The sequence below is a fragment of the Pinus tabuliformis genome, chromosome X, assembly GCF_031772625.1.
Source record: "Pinus tabuliformis cultivar Carrire ecotype Pingquan chromosome X, CPIR1, whole genome shotgun sequence".
NCBI lineage: Eukaryota > Viridiplantae > Streptophyta > Pinopsida > Pinales > Pinaceae > Pinus > Pinus tabuliformis.
In genome coordinates this window covers 1,739,658,691-1,739,673,525 of record NC_142308.1, presented here as the reverse complement: position 1 = coordinate 1,739,673,525, position 14,835 = coordinate 1,739,658,691, and the positions used below count along the sequence as shown (strand labels likewise).

Here is a 14,835-nt window from a genome sequence, read left to right as displayed (position 1 = left end):
TAATATAAATATCCCCCCAATGATGTTACGGGTAACATTCCAAACATATCAGAATGGACGAATTGAAAAAAATCGGTTGTCTTGTTTCACTAGAAGGAAATGGTCCGTTTGTATGTTTCCCAGTTGCACAACCCTAACAAACACCTTCATGATTCATGTTGAACTCGAACATACTCGTGACCATTTTCCTTACCCCAAGGCTTTGTAATGTAAGTGGGCAAATCTCTGGTGCCATAACACAGATTGAAGTGAAATATCGCTTGCCAAAGCTCTCAAAGGACTTCCACCAACTTGATAGAGACCATCAACCCTAAATCCAAGAGTAAATGCATCTTTAAGGCTTCTTTGCCACCAACGTACTTTTCCATCAACGAATGCTACCTTGAAGCCATTATCTTCCATCGCAGAAAAGAATACTAGGTTCTTCAAATCAGGCACATACAACACTTCTTGTAGATGAATGGTTTGACATTGATTCAAGTGAAGAGTGACAGTACCTATCCCTTTCACGGGGTAGGTGGCATTATCTCCAAGTATGATCTCCAAATTAATCTTCTTTTCAACCAAATTTGAGAGGGCCCCTTTGTACCCAGTGAAGTGCCTTAAGGCTCCACTATCAATCAACCAATGATCCAAAGTATCCGAAGGAGAGGTAGTAGATGGAGCAAAAATAAGATAAAACTCATTTTGTTTTTCTACAACATTACTTTCTTCATACCTGGTATTTCTCGTCCTTTTGCGAGGTCGACCATTTCCATTTCAAGTAGCAGGAGCATTCCTCTTTCCTTTATTGTTGAACCTGTTGTTCCTTTGATTGTCATTGCCTTTGAAATTGATGTTGTTGTTGTAGTTGTTGTCCTCATCATCCCTTGGATGATTCTTCTTGTGAAGACACTCTCTAGCATAGTGGTCCAACCTATTGCAATTGTAACACCTTCCTTTTCTTTCTTCTTTGAATCCCTTGTTGAATCCTTTACCCTGTTTCCTTGGACTAGCATTATTTTTCCTCTTTGCATGAGAGGAGAAAGCAGTAGGTTCAGTTCCATTTGAGGACTTGTCTCTCTCCATCATCTTTGACTCCTCTTGAGTGCATCGAACCAATAATTCATTGAAACCAAGTATCCTGTCATTGTTCAGAATGGTGGTGTTAAACACATCCCACGATCTTGGAGGACCTCCAAGTGTTATCAGAGTGAGCTCCCTATCAGCAATAATTTCTCCAATAGATAGTAGGTCATTCTTTATTTGTGTTATTCTCATGAAGTAAGATTGAATAGACTCCTCTTTATCCATCTTGATGTCCTTCAACTTGTTCTTGGGAAAAAGAAATTGATTTGCATTGTTCACTTTGAACATTCCAACCAGCTTATCATACATCTCCTTAATTGTTCCCAAATCAGTCCCAACCAGCTTATCATACATCTCCTTAGATGTTCCCAAATCAGAAATATATGCAACCAAATGCTTTTGAATGAGTCAATGATAATTTTCTTAGCTTTGACCTCACCTTTTCTATATTTTCTTAGAAGCATTCGATTCATTTGAAGGATGCTCCACCACATTTCCCTGCACATAGTCCATTGCATCATGTTCTTCAAAGGTCAAGTCCAAAGTCATTTTTCATGCTTGATAGTCATATTTGTCATTGAGCTTGTCCTCAGTCTTGAAGTAAGATTGAAGATGCCATGGAGACTTGTCCAATAGTCTTGTCCAACAGATCTCTCTTAGTGATTGTTGTTCTCTCTCTTGCTTGGGCTTTATCTTCAACTAGGCTCTAAAACCATTTTAATTTTAGTTAACAATGTTATGTTCTATGCTTAGCACAATTACCTAAATGTCCTTTAGCAACCCGATGACAATTTCCAATTTAGATTCCAATAGCAATCACATTGACAGTAACTGTAGATAGAACATGAAATAACAAAATCTAGAAGACAAGCCAAGACAAGAGGACACTAGATTTGACGGATACTAGGGAAAAACCCCAAGATGGACAAAACCCTTTGATCAATTCTTCTTATCATTATATCAAATGTTCAGCAAAAATAGAGAGAGTACAAAAGTCAAAATTGACTTGCCAAATCAAAGTCAAAATAGCCCTGTCAAATCTACAGTCAACAGCGGTCAAATTTTGCCCTAACCAAAAAGTCAATAATGGTCAACGCAACAACAAACAATCCTCTTTTGAGCTCGGCCAAAAGGCAGTCAAACTCGACCTTCAAAAGTGGTCAAAGTCAACCCAAAACAATCAGGAAAACAACAGTCAAACTTGGTCAAACTCTACAGTGAACCTTGCAATTGCTCTGCGGTCAAAGTCAACAAAATACCTCACTTCCTGTGCCAATAGATGTGGTCTGCAAAAACCGAAATTCTGGCACAAAAACCACAATCAAAGGAGGTCAAATCACCCCGGGTCAACACTGGTCAAACCTACTACAATCTCTGAAAATTCAGCCCTGTAATTTGTCCTGCAATTTGTCCTTTTGTTACCACACGTGTGAGGAAAGGAATGCCTAATAAGTTGTATGAACCAATCAAAGAAGGAGAGAGATGATTGTGTGAGTGAGTGAGATGCCAAATGAGGTGGTCTCTCTTATTTATACAAATCGTTGAGGGTGAAGTGACATGTCTCATGGGCTTTAGGAGCCTATATGATGATGTGGTCGACCTTGACAATTTGCACATGTGTGGGTTTAACCTCAAAAACATATTTTCCCTTGTCCAAATTTGAGGATATTTAGTTCAATTTCGGTCCTCTCGAAAAGTGGAAATCAATACAATCATCATCTCCATCAAATGAGTTGTCCAAAGTGGAATTTGGCCTTAGTTGCCAATTTTATCATAAATTTCCTTGTCTCTTGCCCTCAAGGAACCTATTATTTGAGCTTTTGGATGAGATTGTTACAACAATAGGGGAACAAAATGTTGTGCAAGTCATCATTGATAATGCCTCAAGCTATATTCTTGTTGGAAAGATTCTTAAGGCCAAATATAATACCATATTTTGAACCCCATGCGTTTCACATGGAATAGACCTCATGTTTAAGGACATACGAAAGTGGAGTGGGTGAAGAACATTGTAGAGCATGCCAAGAGTATCACAAAATATATCTACAACCACTCATGGGTTTTGAGCCTAATGAGGAAAAACATTGGGGGCAAGGAGCTTGTTAGGCCCAGCATCACTAGATTTGCAACTCACTTCCTCACATTGCAAACTCTCACTTCCCAACAACAAAATTTGCAAAAAATGTTTTCCAGTGATGATCGGAATTCATCTCGGTGGGCTCGCAAAACAGATGGAAAGTTTTTGATGACACTTTTTGGGAGAAAGCAACAGAGGTTGTGAAAATTGGTGAGCCCCTTGTTAAGGTGTTACAGTTGGTGGATGGGGGGGGAATTACCAATGGGCTAGATCTATGAGGCTATGGATCAAGCAAAGGAGCATATATGGGCAACCTACAAGGACATCGTAGGTAAATATAGGCCTATTTGTTGAGAAATCTAGGGCATTCAATGTTAACAATTTCTCTGCTTGATAATTGCTTGTGATATGCTAATTCTTCAATTACTTGTGATCTTTCACTTTGTTAGTCTATTAGTGTGTTCTTTTTCATCAAGAGAATTATCAAGATTCAAAATAAAAACAAGTGACACAAAATATAGGCTTTTCCAGCCAGGGTCGAAAGCTCTCACCTATAGAGAGGAAAAACCGATAAAATTCTTCTTCTAGATCTTCAATTAATAAGTACCAAGACCATGACACTGACCCTTGACTCTTAGTATCCTCTTTCAAGAACCTTGTCACCAACCTAGTCTTCCTTGTCCTTCCTTCTCTTGCTTCTTCTAGAGAAACTCGGTCTCTACTTCTTATGGTGCACCTTCACAATTGCCCTAGAGAATCTCGATCTATAGGTCTTCTAGAGAAACTCGATCTCTACTTCACCATTCCAGAGGATTCTTTCCTTCGCTATCCCAAAAGAAACTTATTCACTGCCTCCCAGAAGATTCTGCTGCCCCAGAAGAACCTAATTCACTATCTCAGAAGAATCTACTTCATTGTCCCAGAAGAATCTACTTCGTTGTCCCAAAAGATTCTGCTTCGATCTACCCAGAAGATCCTTCCTTCGATACCCTAAAAGAGTGTCCTTTTTACCCTAGAGAAAACCCTTTCTTACTGCCTCCTTTTTCGCACTTCTTTCTACACTTCTTCGTTAGAATTGAGTTCGAACTTGATGCTTAGAATGGAGGTCGAGTTCCACTAAGTATACCCCTCTTCTCTGGGTCTTTAGGCCGACTTGATAGCTAGATGTAGGCCAACTTGTTCTGGCAACTTCTTTAATGTTGGTAGGCCGAATTGAAGAGGTTTGGTGACAAGTTCTTTAGAGGATACTTTACATAGAAAAGATGACCTTTTACATAGTGTAACATGACTTCATTTACATGACAATGACTCTTATATTTTATGACAAGATGACAAATAAATCCTAAAGACTCTCAATGGGAGTCTTGACTCAAAAACAAAATCCTTGCTCATGAAACCCATGAAGCAAGTCAATATAATAATTTTCATTTATTTACATCTCTTTACATAAAATCATAATAACATGTCAATATGAAGACTGAACCTAGTTACAACTTTCAACACTCCCTCTTAACTAGGGAGGTATTCATAATGGTACCTTGGACATTCTCAATCTAAAGAATTTCTCTTAAGAATAATTCGAATTTGTAACTCATTTGTATAGCATCATACCAACCAGAATTCATAGCAAGGCCTTGACTAACAACTCTATCCATAGAGCAAAATGCTAGCGAGACAAATGATATATAGACATCCTCATCATTGTCTCTCTCAGAACATACCCCACCTGGGTTCTCTCAGGATATGTTCAATGAGGACTATTCCTTTCTTGGACTCCCCAGTGCCCAAAAGAATATCGGTCCTCCACAACTACTCTTCCATGGAATTCCCTAACTCATCCCACCAAAGCATTGGATGCCAAATGATTACACAATCCTTCATTTTGTCTTCTTAGGTGAAGCACAGAATAACATGTCTATCGCTCCTCCTTATACCAAGAGATTTTAATCCTTTGATGTACCCATTCCTATCACAGAGGAATGTACCTAAGCTTACGACTTAGAAATTTTCGAGTTTCTTCCAAGTAAGAAACTTCTTCTCAGGCTCCCTCTTAACCAGGGACCTATAGAACACTTAGCTGCATGAAGAGCTCCTTTCTTCAATGTCATGAATTTCTTTTAAGGAGTCTTCAACTTTCGGGAACTTTTGTATATATAGGACACAGATCATCCATCACTTTTGTCCATGAGTTAGTTATGTCCCTAACTCATCATAAAGTGATCCATCAGATTTTCCATCTAGCTTTGCTTTATGTTATTTTGCTTTCATGCCATATTTCCGGAAGAACATTACATCCTTCCATATGGTCTACTTGGAAGTGATTCACAGATCTTCCCTTTTACAGTTCAACATAAGCCCAGCCAAATGTTAGTTCAAAAATAATCAATGTACACTTCAAATTAGAATTACCTTTGTGATGATCTTTCACCATGACATCTTCCTGTAAGTATCGGCATCCTACAGATTGACACATCTTCCACAGATATTCAGTGTCAAGGGTCTCTATCTTTTTTTGATTTCTTCTGGGAGATATTCTAGTCAAATCTTCTTAGACTTTGAATGCCTTCTATCATCGTTGTATCTTATCACGATCTCTTCCTTTCCTTTCACACACTTTATTCCCATAAGCTTTCAATCTTAATTGTAGTTGCTTCCTTATGTTGCATATATTATGTTGATTTCATCTAGTGTGACTTATGCTCTTCTGCAATACCTAGGAGGAGGAGATCCTTTCTTCTCTAGATCATATTGTAACCATATTATAATTTTCATAATAATCCATGTGAACATACCTCATTTTTCTTTTGGTCATCCAGACTTCCTGTTGTAGCTTCATCCAAAAGGACTTTATCATTCAGACCTGCTTTCCTTGTTGTGTCATCATATTAATCCTTGAATCCCACAAATTGGAATTCCTTAATGAAAAACTTTTGCTTCCTTTCTCTATCGGTGAGTCCTTCAAAGAAACTTGAGGATATTTTTATGTCCTCAACCAGCAAATGTTTTCTTCTATGATGATCCCAGTCGATGATGATCTTTTGCTTTTTATAAATACTCATGAGGTTTCCTAAGAGCTTCCTAATTAGTAGGATTTGGACCAAACATACTTTCTTCCTATGTCACAAGCTCTTTACTTCTAATGTTTATACGCTATTTTTCTAATGAGATGCATCATATCTAATTTTAAACTACATCAAGACCATAATTTACAAGTGAAAAGTACATTCTTGAGAAGAATATCACTCAATCATAGTAGAGATCTTTTACTTCTTCATTCTTAAGCTTCTTGGACTCAGGTTCTTGCACTTCTTCAGTAATGTGTGCTCCTTCTCTGTTCCTCCTGTCCTTACCACGATTAGGACAATCTCTTTTGTAGTGTTTATTAGCGCTTGAGATTTCACCCTAGGCTGAGGAAGGTAAACCTTCAAGGCAACATCAAACCATTTCACCTCGTAGCTAGCCCTACGAGGAAGGAGAAGGCTCTCTCCGGTCAGACTCAAGGTATTTTCTCAATGAGGTGAGCAGACCAATTAGGATCAAAGATATTAGGCTAGTAAAATGATGAGGAGGATTGATTTAAAGTTTTTGGGGTTTTTGGTGGCAATTGGAGGGAGTGCAATTCAGGGTGTGGGGATTGAGCTCAGTTTTTGCAGGTGGGTCTTTGGGGCAAGGAAGGAGTTTGTGCTGATGCCTTAAGCTGAGATGGATGATCAAGGAAGAAAGAGAGGGAGCTAAAGAGGGCAAACAATGACTTTGAATCCTCTTTAGACAGTGGAAAACATAAATATTAAACAAAATTGAAAGCTGAGCATGGCATGCATGAATTCAAACTTTATCACTTCTTTTGTTCAATTAGCGGCAATAGAATAAGAGATGGAACACATAAACACACTTACAATGACAAGTAGGAAACACACCATCAACATAATAATCCACAAGAATCCACAATGATGTCTGCAAAACCCTGGCCTTCCTTTTCCTCAAATTGCAGAGATACAAGTAAAATATACAATAGAGCTTCTCTCTCCAGAGTCCAACCATGAAAATGAGCAAGAGAAGGCATAATATAGATCATCTAACTCCTTTCCCCACCTCTAGGGGTCGAGCTCAGCTTCCTAGGAGCAGTTTGAACTAATTCTAAACTGAGCACTAGATAATAGGCAGTCAAAACAACTTGCCTCTAAAACTTAGGTAACCCATCCATGCATTTAATATTCACTATTTACATCAAGGAAACTTCTAGAAGTGTTAAAGGAGAGTAAATGTATCCATGTGCCATGAAAATTACCCAACAATCCATCATTTACATACATCAAAAGTCAACCAAAGTAAAAACAGTGTTTTGCAGGCCGAAATAGTCAAAATGGTGAAATTTCCCTGAGTGGTCGCGCCCCTCCCTTGGAGTGGTCGCGCACATTGGCAGCTGTGTTTGAAGGCCTTCCTGGTGTCCAAATCAGGTGCAAGATAGCTTGTTGGAAAGGTCTATGAGTCTACTTTCCAACCCCACTGGAATTTCTGAATTTGGAGTTGATTTGACCCCTTAAAAGTCATTTCTCCTAAGGCAGCTTTCTGCAACTCAAAAAAAGGGGCAGAAAGTCAAAATTTGCATGTATTTTGAGCTTTTGGAAGTCCAAATCTCCATAAAATTTGAAATCCATCCATAGGCAAGTGTATTTTTGCATGACAATTCCAAAAATGTAGAGTTTTCCCCGTTCTGAGCTGTCCCCACGAGTGGTCGCGCGCGGGGTGAGACCACTCCAATGGCCAAAACCTGTAAAATTCTCAAAAATGCCAAAAATGTCTCAAAACTCTCAAAATTTCTTGGGTTTGCTGCTAGGAGGAGGCTAATGAGTATCATGGTGAGTGAGAGAGGCCTCGGCCAAGATACGGAGAGGATTGGTCTTCTTTTTCCGTTTTTGTGCCTTGGCCAAACTCCTTGGATCCGGCGACTGTAATTTTGGCATTGCTCTAAAACCATGACACCTGTGCAAAAAGTGAAGGAGGTTTTTCTTCTTTGGCATGTTATGGACAAAAACCTCTCTCAGTTTTCCAAAATTCATCTTTTATTGCTCTGAAAAAATCATTTGAGTGCAACTTGTCCCGATGTGTGAAACAAGGGATTTTGTCGAAATGGAGCGAAATGAAGGGGATAGGGGGCTTCTAAATTCTTGGGGAAATTTTTGGGAGTGGGGAGGGATGTTAGGAAGCAGGGGAAAGTGGAATCGCAGAGATTGAGTGAGGGGAAAGGGTCGAAAATGGCAAAACACAGGCCAAACCTAGAAAATTGCCAGGTTGTAGCTAGAAACTAGGGTTTGTGCAAAAATGAGGAATTTGGCGAATCTAAGGGATGGGAAGTGTTTGATAAGGTACTTTAATGATAGGGGAAGGTGTATGAACATCAGGAAACAAGTTTTGTCGGTGATTTGACCATCCAAGAGAAATTGCCTTCAAAACCCTAGGAGAGGGAAATGAGCTTGCCTAGGCACAACTGAAGCATGAATAAGTTGTAAAAAGACTCATTAGACACTGACATGATAATGACAACCCTCTGAATGATGATAAGCTCAGCTGAATGATGACATGGACTGACATTTGGGCAAACCCTAGACCTAATGCCTAGTGACCAAATTTTGCTTGAAGACTCACTGAAATGACAAAATTTGACCTTGACACTCTGAGACCACTTTGTAAGAGCATATTTGATCACTGGAGGAAGGCTGGAAAGACTGACACTAACAGTGTCCAAGCTCCTGACATCCAAAGCACCTTATCTTATCCATGTTCTTTTCCCTTGAGGAGCCAAACTTTCCAAATTTTCCCTTTCTTCTTGTCATTGTAGCATATGCTTGATTCTGTTCGCTTGGTCCGACATCAACTTTTGCTTTTAGTCTGGTTTCTTTGATCTTACATAGTGACCATAAATCTTGAAATGGAGTAGTTTATTTCTTTCCATATAAGCTTGAAGTGAAGTTGCCCCATTCTTCCAGTGGTGCATTTAGCACCACTGTGGTCATCTCTCTGTCAGACATAACTTCTCCTAGTTCTTGTAGTTGATCTCAAATTTATGATATCCTCATGAAGTATGAGGCTATTCCATCTTCCTTGGATATCTTTAGCTTGTAGAGTTCTTGCCTTAAGGAGATTACTTCTCCTGAGGTACTTACAGAAAACAACCCTACTAGTTTGTCATATATAGCTTTTGCAATTTCTAATTTTGATACATATGGAATTAGAGAGTCTTTTATAGATTCTATAAGAATCCTTTGAGCTCTCACTTCTCCTTTCATGTATTTAGCATGAGCTTGAGTATCCTCTTTTGGAGGTTGGGTTATTGATCCCTTAATGTGAACCATGACCTCATTTTCAATAAGATTGAGGTCAGCACTTTTCTTCCATGCAAGGAAGTTTGCAGCCCCAACTAGTTTATTGCTTTCCTTGCAAAAAGATATTTTGATATTATCGGATATAGTCATGGACTTACTTGTTAAATTGTTGCTTGCTTCCTCCTCCTTCTTGATGTTGATGAATGGCCTTTTAATGAGAGAGAGCTTGATTTTTGATGATCTAAAGTGCTTCTAGGGTTTTACTTTCTCTTCCTGCTTCCTTCTTATGATGCAGGTCTTGGACTTGTTGATAACCTTTGACTTGCTTTGATTCCCCTTTTGAAGTTTGATTTGCATGTCAGCTTGCTTTGTCTGCCCTTTCTTGTCTTTAGCACCTTAGCTCTGATACCATGTTGAGAAATCTAGGGCATTCAATGTTAACAATTTCTCTGCTTGATAATTGCTTGTGATATGCTAGTTCTTCAATTACGTATCATATTTCACTTCATTAGTCTATTAGTGTGTTCTTTTTTATCAAGACAATTATCAAGATTCAAAATAAAGACAAGTGACACAAAATATAGGCTCTTCCAGCCAGGGGCCAAAACCTCTCACCTCTAGAGAGGAAAACCCGATAAAATTCTTCTTCTAAATCTTCAATTGATAAGTACCAAGACCATGACACTGACTCTTGACTCTTAGTATCCTCTTTCCAGAACCTTGTCACCATCCTAGTCTTCCTTGTCCTTCCTTCTCTTGCTTCTTCTACAGAAACTCGGTCTCTACTTCTTATGGTGTACCTTCACAATTGCCCTAGAGAATCTCGATCTCTAATTCTTCTAGAGAAACTCAGTCTCTACTTCACTATTCCAAAGGATTCTTTCCTTCGCTATCCCAGAAGAAACTTATTCATTGCCTCCCAGAAGATTCCTTCTTCGCTGCCCCAAAAGAATCTACTTCGTTGTCCCAAAAGAATTTGTTGCCCCAGAAAAATCTACTTTGTTGTCCCACAAGATTTTGCTGCCCCAGAAGAATCTACTTTGTTGTCCCAGGAAATTATGCTTCGACTTACCCAGAAGGTTCTTCCTTCGACACCCTAGAAGAGTGTCCTCTTTATCTTAGAGAAAACCCTTTCTTACTGCCTCCTTTTTTCAACTTCTTCGCTGGAATTGAGTTCGAACTTGATGCTTAGAATGGAGGCTGAGTTCCACTACTTATACCCCTCTTGTCTGGGTCTTTAGGCCAACTTGATAGCTAGATGTAGGTCCACTTGTTCATGCAACTTCTTTAATGTTTGTAGGCCGACTTGAAGAGGTTTGGTGACAAGTTCTTTCGAGGATACTTTACATAGACAATATACCTTTTACATAGTGTAACATGACTTCATTTACATGACAATGACTCTTATATTTTATGACTAGATGACAAATAAATCCTAAAGACTCTCAATGGGAGTCTTGACTCAAAAACAAAATCCTTGCTCATGAAACCCATGAAGCAAGTCAATATAATAATTTTCATTTATTTACATCTCTTTACATAAAATCATAATTACATGTCATTATGAAGACCGAACCTAGTTACAACTTTCAACACTATTTGGGAGATCATTGATAACAGATGGAACAATCAACTCCTTCATCCTATACATGCAATTGGGTATTTCATAAACCCAAAGTACCATTATAAAGCTAAGTTATGAAAAGATCATATTGGGGAGGTCAGAGATGGGTTACGAGTGCTTTCAGCGCATGGTATCTAATGAGTCGCAGCAATTGGAAATGCATCATCTCACTGCTTTCTCTAGGGCCACAAGCACATTTGGCAAAAATCTGACAAAGATTGCAAGAGATGTGGATCAACCAAGTAAGCAATTCAAATTTATTTATTTATTTTTGTAAAGTTCAATTGTTTAAAATTGAAGTTGTAATTTGTATTTTGTAAATTGTTCAAACTTATTATAAATTGTTGAACAATGAACTAACTCTAGTCTTTGTCTTTGTAGCATATTGGTGGGAGTCATTTGGAAGCCACTGCACTCAACTGCAACAATTTGCAATTAGAGTTCTCACCCAAACTTGCAGTGCTTCTATGTGTGAGCACAATTGGTCTATTTTTGAATGGATTCACACGAAGAAGAGAAATCGCTTGGAACAAAAACAATTGAATAATCTTGTCTTTGTGCAATACAACCTTCGACTAAGGCACAACCAGTTGTTGAATAAAAGACCTAATACAAATCCCATTGTATTGGATGATATTGATCCAACTTCATAATGGGTGAAGGAGACTCATCCAATTGAGTTTGATGTTGATTTCGATATTGATACCATGGAGTTGGGGGGTGTTGATCCCAATGCAGATCTGGTAGTCGAACCAATAGCTAGAGGAAGCAAACCACCAAGACCAAGCATGACACATTGCATTAGTGAGGAAAGCAGTGGTTTTGCAGCTCAACCAACTTGTGCTTCTAGTTTTGCTAAGCCTAGTACTACTATGGAGGTTGGAAAGGAGTGTGAGGATTCCTCAGACTCTAAGCCAAATGATTTTTATGTAGCTACTACCGATGATCCCATGTCTAGTAGTGGTGATGAGTTTAATGAGTGATAAAGTTTATCAATGATTTGTACTTTGTACTTGTAGCAACCTAGTGGCCTAGTAGCTTGAGTTTTAGCATTGTTTTCAGACTCTAGATGTCATTCAAAGCCTCATTGGTTATATATTTTGTTGATGATATCATAGATATGTATTGCACTCAGTGCCATTTTGACAAATGCACCCTTAATTGGCATATACATGATAAGAATTTCCATATTTTGTCTCTAATGGTTTTGAATCATGGTTTGTAATTTTAAAAATAAGTTTTTCCATTAAAAAAAATATTTTATGTATTTTTTTCAATTCTAGTTTATTGTATCCAGTTTGATTCGGTTTTGGTTCAAATCACAGTTAGATAGGCGACTAGTTCGATGTCCGGCTCCGGATTTTTTGAACTATGGTTCAAACTAGATTGGTTAACCTCTCTACATTGGGGTCATTATAGTGAGAAAAAGTAGGAAAACTTTGATTTAAACCATAATGATTTATCCAATGTCAAAGGGATGAATTGTGGGATTTATAGCAGTTGGGAAACTCAAAGGAATAGGTCACGATAAGATCATTTGCCTCTCAAGACCTCCTGGTATGAGTAAAACTAGCATTGGTAAATCAATTGCCCATGCTTTAAATCAAAAAAATTGCAGATTTTCAGTGGGAGGTTTGGTTGGTGTTGCTGAAATAAAGGGACATCGATGAACCTATGTTGGTGTTATGCCTGGAAAAATGTTGCACTGCCTTAAACCTGTTGCAAATGTGGTAGAGATAATTCCTAATCCATTATTGGATCACATGGAAATTATTAGTCTTGTGGGTTACATCACTGAGGAAATGATGCACATTGCCCGTGATTAATGGGAACGAACAACTTTAGAGTCTTGTGGTGTCAAGCCTGAACAGGTTGAAATAACTGACGCAACACTTCTTGCACTAATAAAATCATATTGTCGTGAGGCATGGGTGAGGAATCTTCAAAACACAAAATATTTATCATCGGATTGCTTACAATTTTTACTAATGGCAACAGTTAGAAGCAAGATTCCAAGGATTTAGACAATGAGGACTAGGACGTTGAGGAGAAAAATGGTATTTTCACTGATCAAGGAATTGATGAAGCACCATCATCATCAAAAGTGTTTGAAGATGAACCATCAGAGCCAGCAGAGCCTTCTATCAATTCCAGTGATGAGGTAACAGCTTCTGATGCTGAGAAAGTGGAACCTGACCACTCGTATGAGAAGGTTATAATTGATGCAACAAATATAGTTGATTATGTGGGAAAACCAATTTTTCATGGTAAAAAAATCTATGAACAAACACCTAATGGTGTTGTGATGGGTCTTGCATGGGCAGCAATGGGTGGTTCAACGCTTTACAAAGAAACCACTTGTATAGAGCAAGGTGAAGGTAAAGGTGCACTGCAATTGACCAAGAAGCTTGGAGGTGTCATGAAAAAAAGTACTTTGATAACCCATACCATAGCCAGAGTTATCCTACAGGAGAAAGAACCAAATAACTAATTCCTTGCAAATTCTAGGCTTCATTTGCATATACCAACTGGAACAATGCCAAAAGATGGACCTAGTGTTGGTTGCACTATGATCACATCAATGCTTTCTATGACAACAAAGGAACTTGTGAAGAAGGATGAAATTTGGGTTGTCTTAATTTGAATTTCACTTATTGCTCATGAGAATAAAGATAAAGAGATTGGTGAAAGATCGAAATTCGTCAAAGACACTAGTAATGAACACTGGGCAACTTATGGTCAATATGGTTATAAGAAACATGAATTTCAAGGAGCCATCAGAATGGATGAACATCTACCTGGTTTGATTTCTAATATCCAAGAAAGAGAACAAAGTCGACAACAATAGAGCTTGTCATTGCTTGAGGACAAGCAATGTCGAGAAGGGGGGAGGGGGGAGGGAGGGGTTTGTGATGTTCCCAAAGGGATTAATAGGCCCAAGTGACAAAGTAGCCTAATGATTCCCGATAAATGGGAAAACTCCATAATACCCAATGTTTAGGCAAGTTTGGAGCAAGGAGAAAAAAAGCCCAAAGTCCGGGTTTGGTGTCAACCTTACTCAGTTAAATAAAAAGAAAACCCACCTCAAGGAAATCTATAAATATAAAAGGATTAGAATCACTTGAGGCATCGTTGGATTGGATTATGTCTTTGTTTTCTTTAAGCCTGAGGCTCAGAGGGTTTTAAGACCCCATTTCTCCTTAGACTAGTTTTGAAGGAGGTGATCCCACCCTACCTAGTCACCCTTTTCCTTATTCTACCACAGCTAATTTCTTGCAATAATCGGTATGATTTTGGAAATTTGAAAGGTATTTGTTCAGCTGGAAGGCTTGGTCTAGGGTTCTGTGGACTATTGGTTTAGCACAATTTTGGTCTACTGTAATATTGGATCTGCGTCTCGCTGAAAGCAATTGACCAAGGAAGGATTTGGCACCACTTTGGCCCGCAAAGGGAGTTCTATCTGCAACATAGGAAAACAGGTTTGATTTAAGAAAGCGAAGGTGCATTCAAAAACAAGGGCCAGGGCCGCAAGCCAAATCCTGGCCGTAGTGACAGTGTAAGGAGGCTATTCACTTAGGAGCCTAGTCTCTGCAACAGAAGACGGCAACGTAACCCTTATCAGAACATGCTAAGCAACAGAAAAGAATTTATAAACAAGTAGTTTAATAGTACGATAATTACCTGTGCAAGATTCTGAGCACCATACAGTTCTAGAAGTGAATTTCAAAAGTCACTTGGGTGAA

The 14,835-nt window shown here is 38.6% G+C and overlaps 1 protein-coding gene and 1 pseudogene across 5 annotated transcripts in view; one reads left to right on the top strand and one right to left on the bottom strand.

Annotated features, from left to right (window-relative positions):
- The window catches only part of LOC149146752 (lon protease homolog 1, mitochondrial-like), a 73,890-nt pseudogene extending 60,154 nt beyond the window's left edge, over positions 1-13,736 (top strand).
- The window catches only part of LOC149146751 (uncharacterized), a 374,303-nt gene that overhangs the window by 356,501 nt on the left and 2,967 nt on the right, over positions 1-14,835 (bottom strand). The gene's annotated exons all lie outside the window — the stretch shown is intronic.